The 17,101-nt window shown below is 40.9% G+C and overlaps 1 protein-coding gene across 13 annotated transcripts in view; it reads left to right on the top strand.

The window, feature by feature from the left end:
• Positions 1–17,101, top strand: part of MAP3K13 (mitogen-activated protein kinase kinase kinase 13) — a 165,235-nt gene that overhangs the window by 81,792 nt on the left and 66,342 nt on the right. Inside the window, exon 1 of one of the 13 annotated variants that reach the window (XM_032406990.1) lies at positions 9,253–9,381. The exons of the other annotated variants lie outside the window; for them this stretch is intronic. The gene's annotated coding sequence lies outside the window, so the exon portion shown is untranslated. Of the gene's footprint in view, positions 1–9,252; positions 9,382–17,101 lie in introns of those variants that run through there. 13 annotated transcript variants of the gene reach the window in all.

Here is a 17,101-nt window from a genome sequence, read left to right as displayed (position 1 = left end):
TCTTCTGGCTTATTCCTGGGTGGTTGCAGCTAAGGATTTGCCAAAGCAAACTAAGCTTGTGGGCCTGGTTTGGGGACTTATCCTTTCATTACTATGTATTGTCACAGGAAACTAAAAAAGTAAAAAAAAAAAAAAATTCTTTGACACTTTTTACCAAGCAGATTCTTCAGATTATCCTATTTTGTATATAATTCATAAAATATGGTTTGTGAAAAACTACTCAATAAGTTTTTTTCAGATACTTTAATATTAGATTTTGTATAAAGTACCAAATAACAAGAGAAAAAAAACAATTTTTTTTCTTTATTTCTATTTCTCAGTTGACCCAACCATATTGGCCTCCCCCCACCAACCATGACTAGGTCTAACCATCCTGGCTAGCTAGCTCGCCTCCACAAAACCTGGTGTGGATTTCTTTCTTTCTTTCTTTCTTTTTTTTTAAGATATTATTTATTTATGAGAGAGAGAGATGGCAGAGGGAGAGGGAGAAGCAGACTTGCAGCTGAGCAGAGAGCCTGATGCGGGGCTCGATCCCAGGACCCTGAGATCATGACCTGAGCCTAAGGCAGACGCTCAACTGACTGAGCCTCCCAGGTGCCCCTGGTGTGCATTTCTTTTGATGAGCTATGTATCGATTATTTTCCCACCCTTCCCGCCCTCCCTGCAAAAAAGACGTATTACCGGTTTAAAAACTGCAAGTTTAAATCCTGCAAGAGACCTACTCATGAAGCAGCTTACACAGTGGTTCTCAAAGTGTGGTCCTAGAACCAGGACCATCAGTATCACCTGGGAACTTGTTAGAAATGCAGATTCTCAGGCCACTCCCCAGATGTTCTGAATCAGATGCTGGGGATGGGGGTGCCCAGGCAGCTGTGTCTAAACAAGCAGGCTGGGTGATGCTGTTGAGTACTCAAGTGTGAGAATCCTTGGTGTATAGTGGGTCTTGTCAGACTGCTCGTGTGCGAGGGAATCACCTTGGATTTTGTTAAAAACCAGATTCTGATTCACTTTGTCTTGGGTGATTTTTGTCAGCATTTCTAATGCTGGTGATGCTGATGTCAGTAGTCCTTGGACCACACTTTGAAAGTAGTGAGGATCTGAAGAATCTCGACATGAGCCGTTCCAAGAACTGCACTGAGTAGGCTTTGCCAAAATTGTAACTATCCCAGTAGTTCCTAAGGAAATACTCCTAAAAGAGGAGGAAGTTTGAGGCCTAAAGATTTAATCATAGTATTATTTTAATAGGAAAAATAGCCCAACTGTTCAATAGTAGGAAAATACAGTTGATACTATTTGCAGATTGTGTATTTGTTAATTCACCTACTCACTAAAATTTATTTTTAACCCCCAAATCAATACTTGGGGTGCTTTTACAGTCATTCACAGACAGACATGTGCAAAACAGAGAAAAATTTGAGTTGCCTGAAATACACACTCCCAGTTCAGATGGAGCAAGGTGATGCTCTCTCCCTTCATGTTTCAACATTCATACTGTAAACAAGTGCCTTCTCAAAGTCAATTTCGTGGGGCGCCCGGGTGGCTCAGTTGGTTAAGCACCAACTCTTGATTTTGGCTCAGGTCATGATCTCAGGGGCTTGGGATCAAGCCCTAGGCTCCCTGCTCAGCGGGGAGTCTGCTTCTCTCCTTCTCCCACTGTCCCTCCATGCTCTCTCTCTCTCAAGTAAACAAATAAATCTTTTTTTTTTTTAAGTCGATTTGGTGCTGTGTTTTTCATTTTTGTGCTTTTTGTTGGTGATTTTGCTGTTTAAAATAGCCCCAAGCATAGTGCTGAAGTGTTGCCCAGTATTCCTAGGTGCAAGAAGGCTGTGATATGCCTTACAGAGAAAATATGCTTCGTTGAGGCATGATTACTGTGCCATTGGCCATGAATTCAGCATTAATGAATCAACAATGTATATCAAGTAAAGTGTCTTTAAATAGAAACACACATAAAACAAGGTTATGTATTGATCAGCTGACAAAATGTTGTGACCAGAAACCTACCCCCGTATTTCTCCTAGGAGCTGTGTGGTTCAGGATCCACTAATCCACTGTTCGCAGTGACTTTATGGAACAAGAAAAATAACCAGAGTCAACTATAGTTAATAGCCAATTAATAGAATATATGCTGCCATTTTAAAATGAGGATGATGTAATCTGCGCAAATGAAAAATGTGTATGATGTTTTGGTAAGAGAAAAGAGACTGGAGTCAAAATTTCAAGAGTAGCACAGAGTTACGTTTACGATTTTTTCAAGTAAAAAATTGAAGGAAGTATGCCAAAATTTTTTGAGTTAAGGTGATAGAATTATTTTTTTCTCTATTTCTCGAGTTTTTGTAATACCATTAATTTGCTTTTATAATGTTACACTCTAAAATGTGTGTCTTACTAGTACTTTCAGAGTTATAAGATAGTAAGAGGGACCACCTTTTCGCCTCCTTTAGAGACAGAGGCAACACACTCTGGGTAAGGAATTGGCCATCTTTTTTTTTTTTTTTTAAAGATTTTTATTTATTTGACAGAGAGAGACACAGGGAGAGAGGGAACACAAGCAGGGGGAGTGGGAGAGGGAGAAGCAGGCTTCCCACCGAGCAGGGAGCCTGATGTGGGGCTTGATGCGGGGCTCGATCCCAGGACCCTGGGATCATGACCTGAGCCGAAGGCAGATGCCCAACGACTGAGCCACCCAGGCGCCCCAAGGAATTGGCCTTCTTAAGAAAGACCTTACTAACATTAGTGTAAGAGAGTATGTTCTTTGTGTTAAATCACTCAAAATTGTTCCAAGTTACATGTGAATATCAAAGAGAAATCTAGAATTGCAAACCCCTAGCAAAGGTAAACCAAGTACTTGGTAGGTACTACTGAAACCAAGCTTTGTCAATAATTTATCTTGCCTAAACATAGTTTTTCTAACTTCTGTTTTCCACTCTTTCAACGTGATTAATAGCTTGGCTTCTGAAGTCAGAGAGGTGAGTCGTGGCAGTCCCATCTATTAGCTATCTATGCCGTTTAAATTACTGAACACTTCTAAGTTTCCCCCCATGGATATAATGAGGGTCATTATAGAACCTAATGAGTGTTTGACAAAAGGCTGAGCGTGTGTGCTGTGGTCATTTCACGTGATTCTGGCCTTCTCTTTCCTTCCTCATGCTTTTTTTCTTCTCCCATTCCCTTTTTCTTGCCATAGAGAAAGTAAAAACTGTCTTTCATCTCTCCTAGGAATGGCCATTTTATGGAACTGTTCACGATTTAAAAAGCAAATGAGTTGAATATTTCACTCTGACTCCATAAAATAAAAGCCTAAAACTGAAGTACACGCATTCTATTTGAGTGTAACCTATGCTTTTTGTGTGGGGGAGGGGTGGGGTGGGTCACAGAAGGATTTGTATAGGAAAGTTCCTGTTATTATCCTGGGACCCTGTGGAGAACACAGCTTTCAGCATATGTTCTTGAATGACAACTATGTGCTGGATGCTGTATCATGTGCTGGGATATAGTGGTGAACAACCCAGCTATGGCTCCTGCCTTCACAGAACTTACAGTCTAATAGGGGAGCTAGTCAAAGAGTCATTATAGTAGAGAAATATGTGTTGTGGGGGGAGGGGGTCAAGGGGTCAATGAGTATAGGCTGCTAGAGGAGGACGTAAGTGGGGCATCTCACCCAGACTTGAGTGATACCATTGTAATACCATTGTAATACCATGCAAAGGGGACTACAAGTGCCCAGAAGAGAGAGGGCAGTGAATTCCGAGAACTGAAATGTGAATTGCAGGGCTGTATCCCAAACATGAGGCTAGAGAAGCAAATCATGCCAAGAGGGTTGGACTTGATTCTAGGAGCAGGAGATTTTACAAAGTTAAGTTGTATGTTCAGAATTACATGCTAGAAAAAGCACTCTGGCTATGGAGAGAATGGAATAGGATGGAGAGACTAGAGACAAGGCTACAATTAGGGGATTGTTAAAATAATCTAGGCAACAGTGAAGATGAGCTGTGCTAGGAAGGGTTATTGCGATGGAAAGAAGTGCATAAATTTAAAGAGATATTCAGAATGTTAAAGGATACTTTTTTAACGGGGGTAAAATAATGATTTATATACATATAAAATGAATGTGTGTCAAATATTGTACTTAACTCATTAATTAATGAGGGAACCAGTAAGATGCTAGAAGGAAAATTCCAAGAGCACGTATATACATAGACAATAAGGAATGATGGCGTGCCAAAATGAATGTGTAACTAGGGGCAAAACCAATCAGTATCCACAGAGCATTAATAATCCACTGCATTCCACCAGACATGATTCATTTACATTCCTATGGACAAGAATCAGTTGCATTACTAGATGTTTGCTACAATTTTTGGCTGTAAATATCTCAAAGCCAAGAAAAGTCTCCTGTAAACTGGGAGTGGTGCCTTAGGCAAGGATACCCGGTAGTATTTTTGCCCATTTCAAAGTCTTTGACAATTTTCCCTGACAAGAAAATATCTACAGGACTTTGATGATTAGTTAGACGTGGTGATGGTAAGTGAAGAGGAAAAGAGAAAAGTCAACTATGCCGTTTCATTCATTCAAGGAAGTTGAGAGAGCATGCAGCCAAGAAGTTGAAAATGGAACAAGAGGGGCCAATGGGAAAGTTTCAGAGGGAAGAGAGAGTGGGAGATTGGGTCAGGGAAGAGGATGCACAGAAAAGTACAGGGTTGAGACTCTCAGCTGGAGTTGCTTACTTACATCTTGGGCAGTAACAAAGGAGAACAGGAATGTGATGCAGGGTGGGATTAGCTGGCTATAAGGTTTGAAGAATTATTCCCAGTAGTCCTCTGATCTGTAGCGTCCACGTTAGAACTCTTCCTTTATCTTATGTCCCTCTGGGCACTTGCCTCTCCGTACCTCCTTGCTTGGAGTAGAAGTCTAAAAGAATGGTGTTAAGAATGTAGAAAGTGATTTTGACTTAACTAAATCGATTTAATGCAAATAAACTCTGAGGACAGAGAAAGTCTTATGTATCTTTTTTTGTCCCTGTGATGTCTACCATAACATCCAGTAATGATATTTCATAAATAGATAGAATGAAAGACTAACATATTGGATTACAGCCTGAAGAACTTGAGGGCTTACTCGACATCATATAGCTGCTTATATAAGGATTCTAGGATTCAAACCCAATTCTTCTGACTCTAAAGCTCATGTCACTAGGATGAGTGAGTTAAGTTACAACCTCATGGAATTTTCAGCCTACCAATTTTTAGGAGAGATGAAAAGGTGCTTCTTTATTTTTTAATTTCTTATGGTTCCAGGAAACAAATATAACTGCAAATTTTAGATATGCTTTTTTTAAAAAAGATTTTATTTATTTATTTGACAGAGAGAGACACAGTGAGAGAAGGAATACAAACAGGGGGAATGGGAGAGGGAGAAGCAGGCTTCCCGCTGAGCAGGGAGCCCGATGTGGGGCTTGATCCCAGGACTCTGGGATCATGACCTGAGCTGAAGGCAGACACTTAATGACTGAACCACCCAGGCTCCCCTAGATATGCTTTTTTAGGGAGAGGTAACCTTCTAAAAGGACCCAGCTAGAAATCAAATAGACCTAACAAGCCATCCACTAACTGTGTGACCTTGGACAAGTTATTTGGCCTCTCAGAGCCTCAGTTTTCTGTCTATAAAATGGTGATAATATTGACCTCCATGAAGACAAAAAGATTAAATGAGATAAAGTATATAAAAAGTAGAAGCATAGTAGGTGCCTTAACAGATGTTAGCATGTTTTTCTTCTAAGGCTTAAAGCTTTTAGATGCTTACTTTATACCAAAATCTGCCTCTATTTTAACATGGAATATATTTAGGACTTAAATCCTTTGCTTAATTCTAGTCCAACCTAAACTTAGTTTTTTTAAATATAATTTCTGTAGAAAAGTATTTGTTTCTTGGTATGTTTACCACCTATTTCAAATCCTTTGCTTTTCTTTCTTCCCAGTATACTAACCTTTACCATTACATGTTTCTAGAATCACATTGCTATATTACAACTTAAATTGGGTTTGGTTAGTTATAGCATTTTGATTCCCTTTATTTCTCAGATTCAACAGGCATTTTGAATTTAACATCTATTTCTTTTTTTTTTTTTTTTTATGATTTTTAATTATTTGGGACGGGGGGCGAGGGGCAGAGGGAGAAGCAGGCTCCCTGCTCAGTGGGCGGGGCTCAATCCCAGGACCTGAGCATGACCTGAGCCAAAGGCAGACACTTAACCAACTGAGCCACCCAGGCGCCACTTAACATCTATTTCTAATTCAGCTTTGAAAATACCATTACAATTCAGGATTGTTGTTGGTTTCCTTTTTAAAAATCATTTCCTCAAATTCCATAAGAATATTCTATGCCTCTGCCATTTCCTGAAATATGCAAATATACTGAAATCATAAACAGATAGATATATCCTGCCAGACCTCTTGTGACAAAAGCATGTCAAGGAGTTGAAAGTGATATAATGAGGATTTGATCCATTTCCCACTATTGGGAAAGGGGAATGTTACTAAACCCTGGTAAGCCTCAGTTTTCCTCGGAGAAGGGTCAGTAATAACTGCTCTGTTCACCTCACAGGTCTCCTATGGGGCTCAAAGGAAATTTAAATATATGGCATTACCTTGGAAACTGAGCTCCATATATAAATGTAAGATAACGCAGTGATTATTGCTATTTTTTGCCATTCTTTTGATGCACGTCCCTAAGAACATAGGGTAATGGAGCACGCTGCAGGGAGTGTCTGTATGCCCCCAGACAAATGAGAGCCAATTGTGATCCTTTTCTGTCCTTCCTTAGTATTTCTGACTGGCAGTCAGAAGGCTTTATGTGATGAAATCCTATATGCTCACTTTGGAGCGACTGAAGGCATTTAGAACTTTTCATTGCTGGGTGTTGTGTTTGCAGAGTTATTTACACCACCTAGCAACCTGGCCCAAGACAAACAGTCCCTATTAGCTACACAGTGACTTGCTATACCTGTCATTGCTCTGTTAATGTAACAGCAAACATGTACTGTACCTAGAAGATGGTGTTCTCCTCCCCCCCCTTTACTATTAATCTTATTCTGTAATTGTTTTATAATCTCCAAAAGTAATCTGTAACGTGAGAGAATCTTACAGCTGAAAGACGTAGGAGAGGTCATTTGGTTCAATCTTCTTTACTAAAGCAGGAATCTTATAATTTCTCTAATAGATTGAACATTTCCAGTTATGGGGAGAGCGAATCAGTTTTGATATATCCGTTTGCATTGTTGGTTGTTTTGATGCTTTATATTCACAGAATGGTTTTTTGTTTTTGTTTTTGTTTTTGCTAAAAGGGATCTTAGAGACCATTCTAGTTCAATTCCTTCCATTTGCAGATGAGGATATTAAGGCCCATAGAGGTTAGGTGACTTGCCCAAGGCTAAACAACTAATTTATGACACAGGTGGGACTCCTGATTCCTGGTAGCTTCTTTCCAAATCATTAAACTGCAAAATTACTGAAGTCATAAATGCTGAGTAGTATTAATGCTATTATACAATATATAAATGCTTTAGTATGCAGCATATTTTAGCATGGCCAATATTTATGTTGTAATATAGATAAATTTATTTTGATTTTGGTGGAGAAAATCTAAATCTTTCCTTATAATTATGTACAAACATCTCCTTAAAGCTTCATGAGAAACTCACTGTTTTGAACCGGACCTTTTTTCTTTGCTTTCCTTTTTTTTGGGGGGGTGGGTGGGGGGGAAGAAGTCATCAGTCTGATTCTTATATCTAAGAAGTCACATGGCCAAAAAAGACACAAAACCACATTTTTCTGCCTCACATGAGGTTTGGGGAGTGGACTGGAGCCAGGGGCTTTTTTCTATTCCTGTCAGGCTTTGGTCCCAGGCCTGTCAGTGGCAATGAGGATAAGACAGGAGTAGAGCCTGCCCATATGCCAAGGGGACTTTGAAAGGTTGCCTGGCCTATTCCTGCCTTCTGGAAGGACTGCATTTAAAGGGAAGCTGCAGCCTTTTTTTTTTTGTCCTGTGAAATTACTTGCTGGAAGCTCTAGGATGACCCCTTGTCCTGTATGTGGGATGGGTGGTGAAGAGGAAGACAGAACACTGATTGGCTATGATGGGAGAAACCGATAGACTCAGGGATCTGAGACGTGTGGACAGATTTGGGGGAAGGAACATTGGAATTGGTGTGCTGTAGTAAAGCGCTGACAAGCAGTGCTCTCTGTTCGAAGAAATAACCAAGACCTCAGAGGGAGGACCTGGCAGCAGCTTTGGGCCTGTCATCCAACGGGCTAACCTCAATTCCTTGTCTGTTATAGATCAAAAATATTAAGGCTTGTCAGTTGCATCAACAAGAAAGACATTTGCTCCCCAAATTTCAAACTGTTGGTCTCTTATCCTTGTGAAGACAGATGAACAGACTCTTGTTCCCCAAAGCAGAAAGCTGAATCTATTATTTATTATCCCACTGTACTTTGCACCTCCGTCATAAGCAGTTATTATGGCCTGCCTTCATTTGTGTTTGCGACTATCTTCCCTACGGGACTTGGGTTCTCAAGAGCAAGGACCATTGGTTTTCATTATGGAATATCTAAGGCATACCAAAAGATAAAGAAGATGCCATCTTTACATCTTTATATCCCCACATGGCTTTTAAGTACGCACCCAGTACTCAGCAGGCGCTCAGGAAATGTTTGTTGAATTGCAGTACTAACGTCTTTTCTTGTGCTTGTGCAGTCATGCTTCCTACCCCTTGCAGATTTATGCAGAATCAGAATCATTTTCTCTTGGACCTAAACTCTCAGGGTCAATGCAAATATACTCTGATAGTCATAGAAATAGTAGCTGCTCTGAAAGGCCTTTGGAACAATGGTGCCCACATTAGACGGTCCTAATTGTTGATGGTCATTAGCACTCAGAAGTAGTGTTCTATTCAGATGTGCTCTATTCGAAGTTTAGATAAAGGAATGAAACAATAAAGGTGTAAATAACTAATGGGTATATGGACTTGACCTTAATGATGAAAGTAGTTTGTTATCTGTGTTCACTGTTGTACCCATTAGCCATCACTGATTTTTTTTTTATTAAAGATTTTATTTATTTATTTGACAGAGAGAGACACAGCGAGAGAGGGAACACGAGCAGGGGGAGTGGGAGAGGGAGAAGCAGGCTTCCCGCTGAGCAGGGAGCCCAATGCGGGGCTCAATCCCAGGACCCCAGGATCATGACCTGAGCTGAAGGCAGACGCTTAACGACTGAGCCACCCAGGTGCCCCCATCACTGTTTTTTTGAGGGGACCCAGAAAGTGGCTCATGGAAGACAGGACTGATTTGAAGAAAGGAACACCCTTGGATTTATGAAAGGGTAAGAGGGGATTATTTGTGTATGTGGTGTGTGGTGTGGGCAATGGTGAAGAGCTTTTGGTAGATTGGGGAGGATTGTGAAAGAAAGGAAAATATAAAATAACCCTTGGCACCAAGCTAAGGGTGAAGTGAGTCCATAAAATGTATGACTCTCCTGATGTGAGTATAATAATTACGTGAAACTTTTCTATCATGTTTGTCTCCCCAACAGTATTTGCAGCCCTTTGTCCCAGTTTCAGTTTAGCTACTTCCTTATTCCATTTCCTGCTGCTTTGCCTGATAGAATATGTGAAAGTGGAAACCCTAACTTGTTACCTTCTCATTGAATTTCCCACCTTCTTTTTTTTTTTTAATTTTTTATTGTTATGTTAATCCCCATACATTACATCATTAGTTTTAGATATAGTGTTCCATGATTCATTGTTTGTGCATAACACCCAGTGCTCCATGCAGAACGTGCCCTCCTCAATACCCATCACCAGGCTAACCCATCCTCCCACGCCCCTCCCCTCTAGAACCCTCAGTTTGTTTTTCACCTTGTCACCTTTTCTGGATCTTCTGTCTTGATTAGTGGTAACACCCAGTCCTCCTCACTAGAAAACTCTCTCTGACCATCACACCCAGCTAGTCACGATGTCCTGTCAATTCTGTCTTCAAAATAACTCTCAAATTCTTCCCAGTCTCTCCATAGTAGCTTTCCCCATACTTTAGCATCCATCCATACATCTTCTCCCCTTAAACAGAATCATCTTTCAAATCTAATCACACCACTTCCCTTCACCTCTCCATGCTTCTTTGACCATAGGAGAAAAAAAAAACCCAACAAAAGCAATCCTCTAATCTACCTTTCCAGCCTTATCTTCTCATCTCTCAACACCACCCTCCATTACCTGCTGGCATTTTCGCCTCTCCCCAGATAACCACATGGTTTCTTTCACACATTCCTCTGACTGATATTTTTTGGGGGCTGATATTCTTTATACCCCTTCCCTATTCATCCTGGACAGCAATTTTCTCTTCTTCAAACTTCAAAATTTGTACCTATTCTTCTGAGAGAGCTTCTCGTGCTACATAGTAATCATTTATTTATATATTTCTCCTCTAATAGATTGTAAGCTCCTCCAGAGCAGAAGTCCACCATCTTGTTCATCTTTGCATCCTCGTTATTGCTTGACAGGGCCAGCACCCTAGGGGATTAGCAAAGAATTTGTTGAATCCATGAATGAGCTGAATAGAAGATATCAGATAAGCAACCACCTTCCTCACAGAAATGAGAATTTTTCCATGCCCTCTCGTGATTTCAGTGGTAAATCTGATGACTGCCTTTCTCAGATAGCTGTGGTGAGAGCTAATGTGAGAAGGTCCCTAAAAGGCCGTAAGTATCTTAGAAGATGTGATAGGTCTAAGCTTTAGGTATTTAAGCAACATAGAAAAAAAAAAAAAAAAAACCAGTTGTTTTAGCACTTCTAACTTGTACTTTCTTTTTTTTTTTTTTTTTTAAGATTTTTTTTATTTATTTGACAGAGACACAGTGAGAGAGGGAACACAAGCAGGGGGAGTGGGAGAGGGAGAAGCAGGCTTCCCGTGGAGCAGGGAGCCCGATGTGGGGCTCGATCCCAGGACCCTGGGATCACGACCTGAGCCGAAGGCAGACGCTTAACGACTGAGCCACCCAGGTGCCCCTACTCTCTTTTTTTTAGAGAGAGAACACGCGTGCGAGAGAGAGCCAGAGCAGGGAGAGAGGGAGAGAGAGAAACTTAAGCAGGCTCGGCACCAAACCTGGCCCACAAGAGGCAAAGTGGGCCATTGCAGCTGATGGACTGAAGGCAAACGAGGCTCAGACATAACAGTGTGGAGCCCCACATGAGGCTCAGTGCCAGGACCCCGAGATCATGACCTGAGCCAAAATCAAGAGTTGGACGCTTAACCGACTGTGCCACCCAGGCGCCCCACTTGTATTCTCTTTCTAAGAATGATCTCAGGTGCCCTTTGAGGTTTAATGTAAGACCTCAAAAAGTATCCTAAGTTTTTCTTTCCACTTGTAATTTTCTGATTAATTTTATAAACTTGATTCTCTGCACTGTTTTCCTTCTTATTAGGATCATTCCTATCTTCAGTCTTCTTTTTACTTGCTTATACCGTTTTTGAAATTATCATATTTGGAGGAAATAGTCCAAAGCAACTAAACCCTTAGGCTGAGGTAAGAGGCAGAAGAGAATTATCAGCCACTAGGGCACCTTGTTTGGGGGTGTGCAACTTTCCACAAGCATATTCATGCAAAATCGTGAAGCTTCTTGCTAGGTTAACTTCTCAGTAGTATTCTTTTCCTTTTTTTTTTTTTTTTTTAAGATTTTATTATTATTTTTTAAGTAATCTGTACACTGAATGTGGGGCTGGAACTCATGACCCCTAGATCAAGAGTCAGAGTTGCATATTCTACATGACTGAGGCAGCCAGGCGCTCCTCTCAGTTGTTTTCATTCTGTGGTATATAATGTCACCTTTTTCTTTTCGAGACATATTTGTAAGTTCACTAAAGGTAGATGAAACATCTCGGAACCTACTGTTTGTCTCTTTCACTTGAGAACTTTTTTTTGCCCAGAGCTTCTCAAATCCTTGACTTCCCTTTATTTGCCAATATTTAAAGTAGGAGAACTCTCCCTATAATTTTCTGAATTCAGAAATTTGGTGTGGGGGTCGGGTGAAGGGGGGAGGTGGTTTCTGAGAGTTGCTTTTGAAAACCTGCCAGCTGTGTGTCCTTCTGCTGCAGCAGAGTCCCTTGTCTGGACCTGGAGCTGCCCTTTGCTTCAGTCCCTTCTATGGATGGCTGCACTGATAGATGGATTCTCCTAGGGGAGCTTCATGGATCAGTCCTCTGTCCATTACCATGTAGCAGGATTATAATTTATAGCCCCAGATGGTGACTCACACCCCCCTCCCCATTTACTCAGTAGAGCAGCAGAGCTATTAACTATTGAATTGCTTCATTCTTTTTAAAAAATAATTGTTGGTATTTGCAAAGGGCTTTGTATAAAAATACTTCTAAAAACACTGAAAAAAAATAAAGTTTCATCAGAGCGTGAAGCATGTTATGAGTTATAATAAAAAATAACCACACAGTCAGGCTTATTTTTCTTGGCCTAATTCTATGTAGAACTGAGGTTTTTAAGGCACTGATTTGGGTCAGATTCCTGAATTTTCATAGAAGGGCATCAGCTCTTTCTTCTTGGTTGATTGTTAAAGCTTATGGGTCTACCCCTTATAAGAAAACCAAGAATATTTCCTTGCCAGGTCCTTGCCAGAGAATAGAAAACAGCTACTCAGATTTTTTGAAAGCTTGAGCATGATTAATAATGGTTTATTATTAAATAGTAATATTAAATAATACTATAATAATACTAAATAAGGAGAGGATTTCCTGAAGAAGGTGTAGTCCATGCCCTTCTGGATTAAATCAGAATTTCTAAGCACTATTTGCTTGGAATCCCTTACTGTAAGCATTGCTGTTCTGGAATACCCGAGAATCTCATCTTGTAGGGAGAGGGGCCCTGAAAACTGTCTTAGGAAAGATGCTACTATATTTGTTGAGGCTGTTTTATCTTCCTCGTTTTGTGCGGATCCATGGAAGAAAGGCCTCACAGGACTTAGTACAAGTAAAAACTGCTTCTCCTGGACAATTGGTGTGTTTTTATCTTACTTGAATAATTAATTGTATCTTTCTCTTTCATTTGATCCATAGAAAGCTATGGTCCAGATTTGTACCTTTTTTAATGGTTGTTAGCATACAAATTATTTTTGTTCACTGGTTTTACTTTGGCATTTTTTTTTTTTTACCCTTCAGTCTTATTTTCCCTTTATCTATTTACCTCTTGTATTATGTGCATTTTTGTCAACAGTCTCAAGTCCTTTTTAGGACAAAGTCCATGTATCTGTCTCCTAATATGTATTTGCCTATTTTAACCAATTTAAGATGCTTATTCTATTGGGTCTCAAGTAAACCATAAATGTACCACTTTTTGAATTTCAGTATTTAGCTGTATATGGTTTTAAACTCTTGAGACCTTTAAGAGCTCTACAACGTGAACCATGGACAGCATTTATTGGACAGGATATAGAAGCCAGATGATGCCTGGAAGTCTTACTGTGTAATTTAATCCTGGTGCTGTGTTGTTTGGCTTCACTGGACTCTGAGTGTGCATCTATAATTACGTGCGCATGTGTAAAAAGCCCAGCCCTGATAGGAAAGAGAGGGAGGAACATCATTAGCAGAGATTAGATTTGTCTCTCCAGCTGGGCAGTGTGCCTCTGAATTCCAAGGGCTTTCCCCAGTGTAAATTATTAGACTGTACTCAGCTGTTGTTCAGTTCCCCTCTGGCTGAGCTGCTTCTGCTAATGCTATTAAGCTGTGTTCTCAGGTACTAGATATATCTCTGCATGTAAAAAGGAAAACCCTTGTCATATTCACAGGACAGTAGTATATAGCCTTCTCAAAGACAGAATAGAAAGGCAAAATGAAACAAAAGACAAACTGTGGGCCAAACTTCAGCTACATATACAATTTGGAAATTGTTAGTAGACCAAAATAATTCCTTTCTAACTAAAACAAATAGGAGTAATGTAATACAAAGAGTTTAATTCCGATCAGTTGAGCATTGCACTTCTGGAATGCTCATCTGACTTTAGATGTTCTGAAACTGGCGAAGTCTAAACAAATTAACCCCACTTAACACTCTGAACCAAATAAGGTTGAAGGCCACTGGGGTTCTTCAGTGATAATAATACACTAACAATATAAAAACTTACACTCTTTTAATAGAGCATGAAGCAGGGGTGCCTGGGTGGCTCAGTTGTTAAGTGTCTGCCTTCAGCTCGGGTCATGATCCCCAGGTCCTGGGATTGAGCCCCACATCGGGCTCCCTGCTCAGTGGGAAGCCTGCTTCTCCCTCTCCCACTCCCCCTGCTTGTGTTCCCTCTCTCGCTGTGTCTCTCTCTGTCAAATAAATAAATAAAATCTTTCAAAAAAAAAAAAGCATGAAGCATAAGGCTCAGTGCAATATACATACCAATTAGGTCAGTAGAATTCACTTCTACAGTAAATGATCTGTTTCAGTTTTTCCTATTGACAGTTAATACTATGTATATGATGGACTAGCACAACTCAAAAAGACACGTCTTTTCTCCATGATTTTATTGCCTAGCATAGCCAACTTATTGATGGAGATGAACCAATTTATCCATTGAAGGTCAGGGAAAATAAATGAAGTGCACAGATAATAGAGACACTCTTAAGTGATCATTTTATTTTTTTCCTTACCAACCCTATTAACAAATAACAAAATTGGCTGACTGAAGTCTTTTTCTCCTCCTCCTTCCTTTGGGGAACATGTTCATGTGCTGAGGAAGAGGGCTAAAACATAAAGAACCAGGAGGTCACGTAGCAGTGGGGTCACCGCTGGTCGGTTTCCCGGCGCGGGACCTGGGTGCTCCACTATCCATCACTGTTCTCAGCAGCACTAGCAGCTCTGTGTACGCTCTGCAGAAATAGTAGCTCCAATAGTGCATCAATTCAAGATTAAGCGCTGGATGTGGTTGAGAACTTACCTCCTACTTATGACTTTCTGAAGAGGGGAATTTTTAAACATAAAAGATTAAAGAGAGAGGGCCTATTTTCAGTGCACAGAAGATTGGCATTATAAGAATAGATGAGAAAGCCCACACCTCTCTAAGAAAGGCTCTCGTGTAGTCACCCTTGCCAGCAAAGCTGAGAGGAAAGCACACTGGCGGGGATGGGGTTAATCCTGGGGGTACATCCGTGGCAGCAGTTCACACTTGGATGGGACGGCTGCTTTACACAAGGCAGCCTGTGGAAACCAAGTGGACGATCATTAAGATTTAGAGTTGGCCATCAGACCGGCTTCATGGGTGCATAACCACAGGGCCCCACGGATGATTTCATACTCTGCTGTCTCTGCCTTGAAATTCTTATTAGTTCTTGAACAGAGGGTCTAGAATTTTCATTTTGTAGTCGTCCTGCAAATTTCATAGCCAGTCTTGTTAATCTGTAGAATTGTCATAAGCCCTTAGATGGTGTTCTTACTAGCAGAGCATCTCAGGATGTTGAACCTTTCCTATGGCATGTTCCTTTTGCTCAAAGGCCAGCATGCGTATTCCTTCCTGGCTCCTGTTAGATTTCTAGAAGTGGCTCTGAAGAATGTGTTTGTGTCAATGAATGACTTAACAGGAAACTCTGCCTCAATTTCATGCCCCCAAACAATTCTATTTTGTTAATAAGGTATACAGGTATTATTTAGTGTAATAGCATGATTTCAGAAACTACATATTTTGCTCATTCCAGTTACTGTGGGCTTGAACAAAAGTTTTTTGGTCATTGCATGAGTAATGAGTAGTGGCTTTTATGAAACCAAGTTCTTCTGATCAGAGAAAAGAGACTTGTTAGCTCAGCATTCACAACCTTCCCTGATGCAACATCACCCCATAGTTATAGCCGTGCTGATCACGGCCCTCCAGTGCACCTTATGTTCCAACCCTCCCAGACTGCTTGCTATTCCTGGGAAATGCCTTTTATTTTCTTGCCCTCCATTCTTTTCTTTATGAAATTCTTTTTGATGGGAATATATGTGTTCTCCAAATAGCACCCCTGTCTCCCCCATCCTCTGCCCTTTCTCCCCTGGCGTGACTCTTACTTCGAGGTCCCACTTTGTTGATGAAATTCCTCTTCCTCTATGGCATTTTCCCCTGATATTCTCAGAATTAGTTATTACACCCCCTGCTGTGCCATCTACTGTGCTGGGCATTTTATAGCCCGGTAGATTCTAGCTGAATCTTCGCTCTTGAAGCCTTACTTAATGCTGCCCTGTACTACAGTTACTTGTTTACTTGCCTCTCTGACATGCTAGGTTGCATGCTCCCCGAGGGTAGGACAGTCTAATATATCTCTATTCCATCATCCGTGGCATCATCATTGTCGGGCACATGCTCAGTGCGTGTTTACCAAGTGTCTTTGTCCATTCAGGCTGCTGTAACAAAACACCACAGACCAGGGAGAAATTTATGGCTCATAGCTCTGGAGGGTGGAAGTCAGATCAGAGTGCCGGCATGGTTGGATGAGGGCCCTCTTCTGGGTCCCAGACTTCTTGTTGTATTCTCCCATGGTGGGAGGGCGAGGGATCTCTCTAGAGCCTCTTTTATAGGGGCACTAATCCCATTCATGAGGACTCTACTCTCATGACCTAAGCATCTCCTGAAGGCCCCACCTACTAACACCATCACTTTTAGGGTTTAGGAGCTCAACACATGAACTTTGGGGAGACCCAGACATTCTGATGATTGCATTGAGGGAATTGGAAGGACTGCCCTCGTTCCTTTACAGCATTACCTTGTGTGTTTAGAGTACTTGGCTATAATTCCCTAAAGTGAAACAACCAGCTGACATCCATTGATCTTGTGGGAAATAGCTTCGACGTTGAGAATCATTTGTGGAAGAGAGAAATAATAAAAGCGAGGCTGTCATAGGGAAGGAGGCCTCCTAGAATTGTGTAATGGAGGGGTCATGGGTGGAAGAGGACTGAGAGTCCAGTAGCAGAAAAGTTAAAAAAGACCGGAGGGCGCCAGAGTAGTCAGGAAAAATTACCGAAAACAGTTTGAAGTCAGAAAAACAGGAAGCCTAGGGTACCACTTGACTCTCGATTTAGCCATCCCTAG

The sequence above is a fragment of the Phoca vitulina genome, unplaced genomic scaffold, assembly GCF_004348235.1.
Source record: "Phoca vitulina isolate PV1807 unplaced genomic scaffold, GSC_HSeal_1.0 scaffold8, whole genome shotgun sequence".
NCBI lineage: Eukaryota > Metazoa > Chordata > Mammalia > Carnivora > Phocidae > Phoca > Phoca vitulina.
The sequence above is the reverse complement of the archived record's forward strand: the minus strand, read 5'-3'. Positions and strand labels throughout refer to the sequence as shown.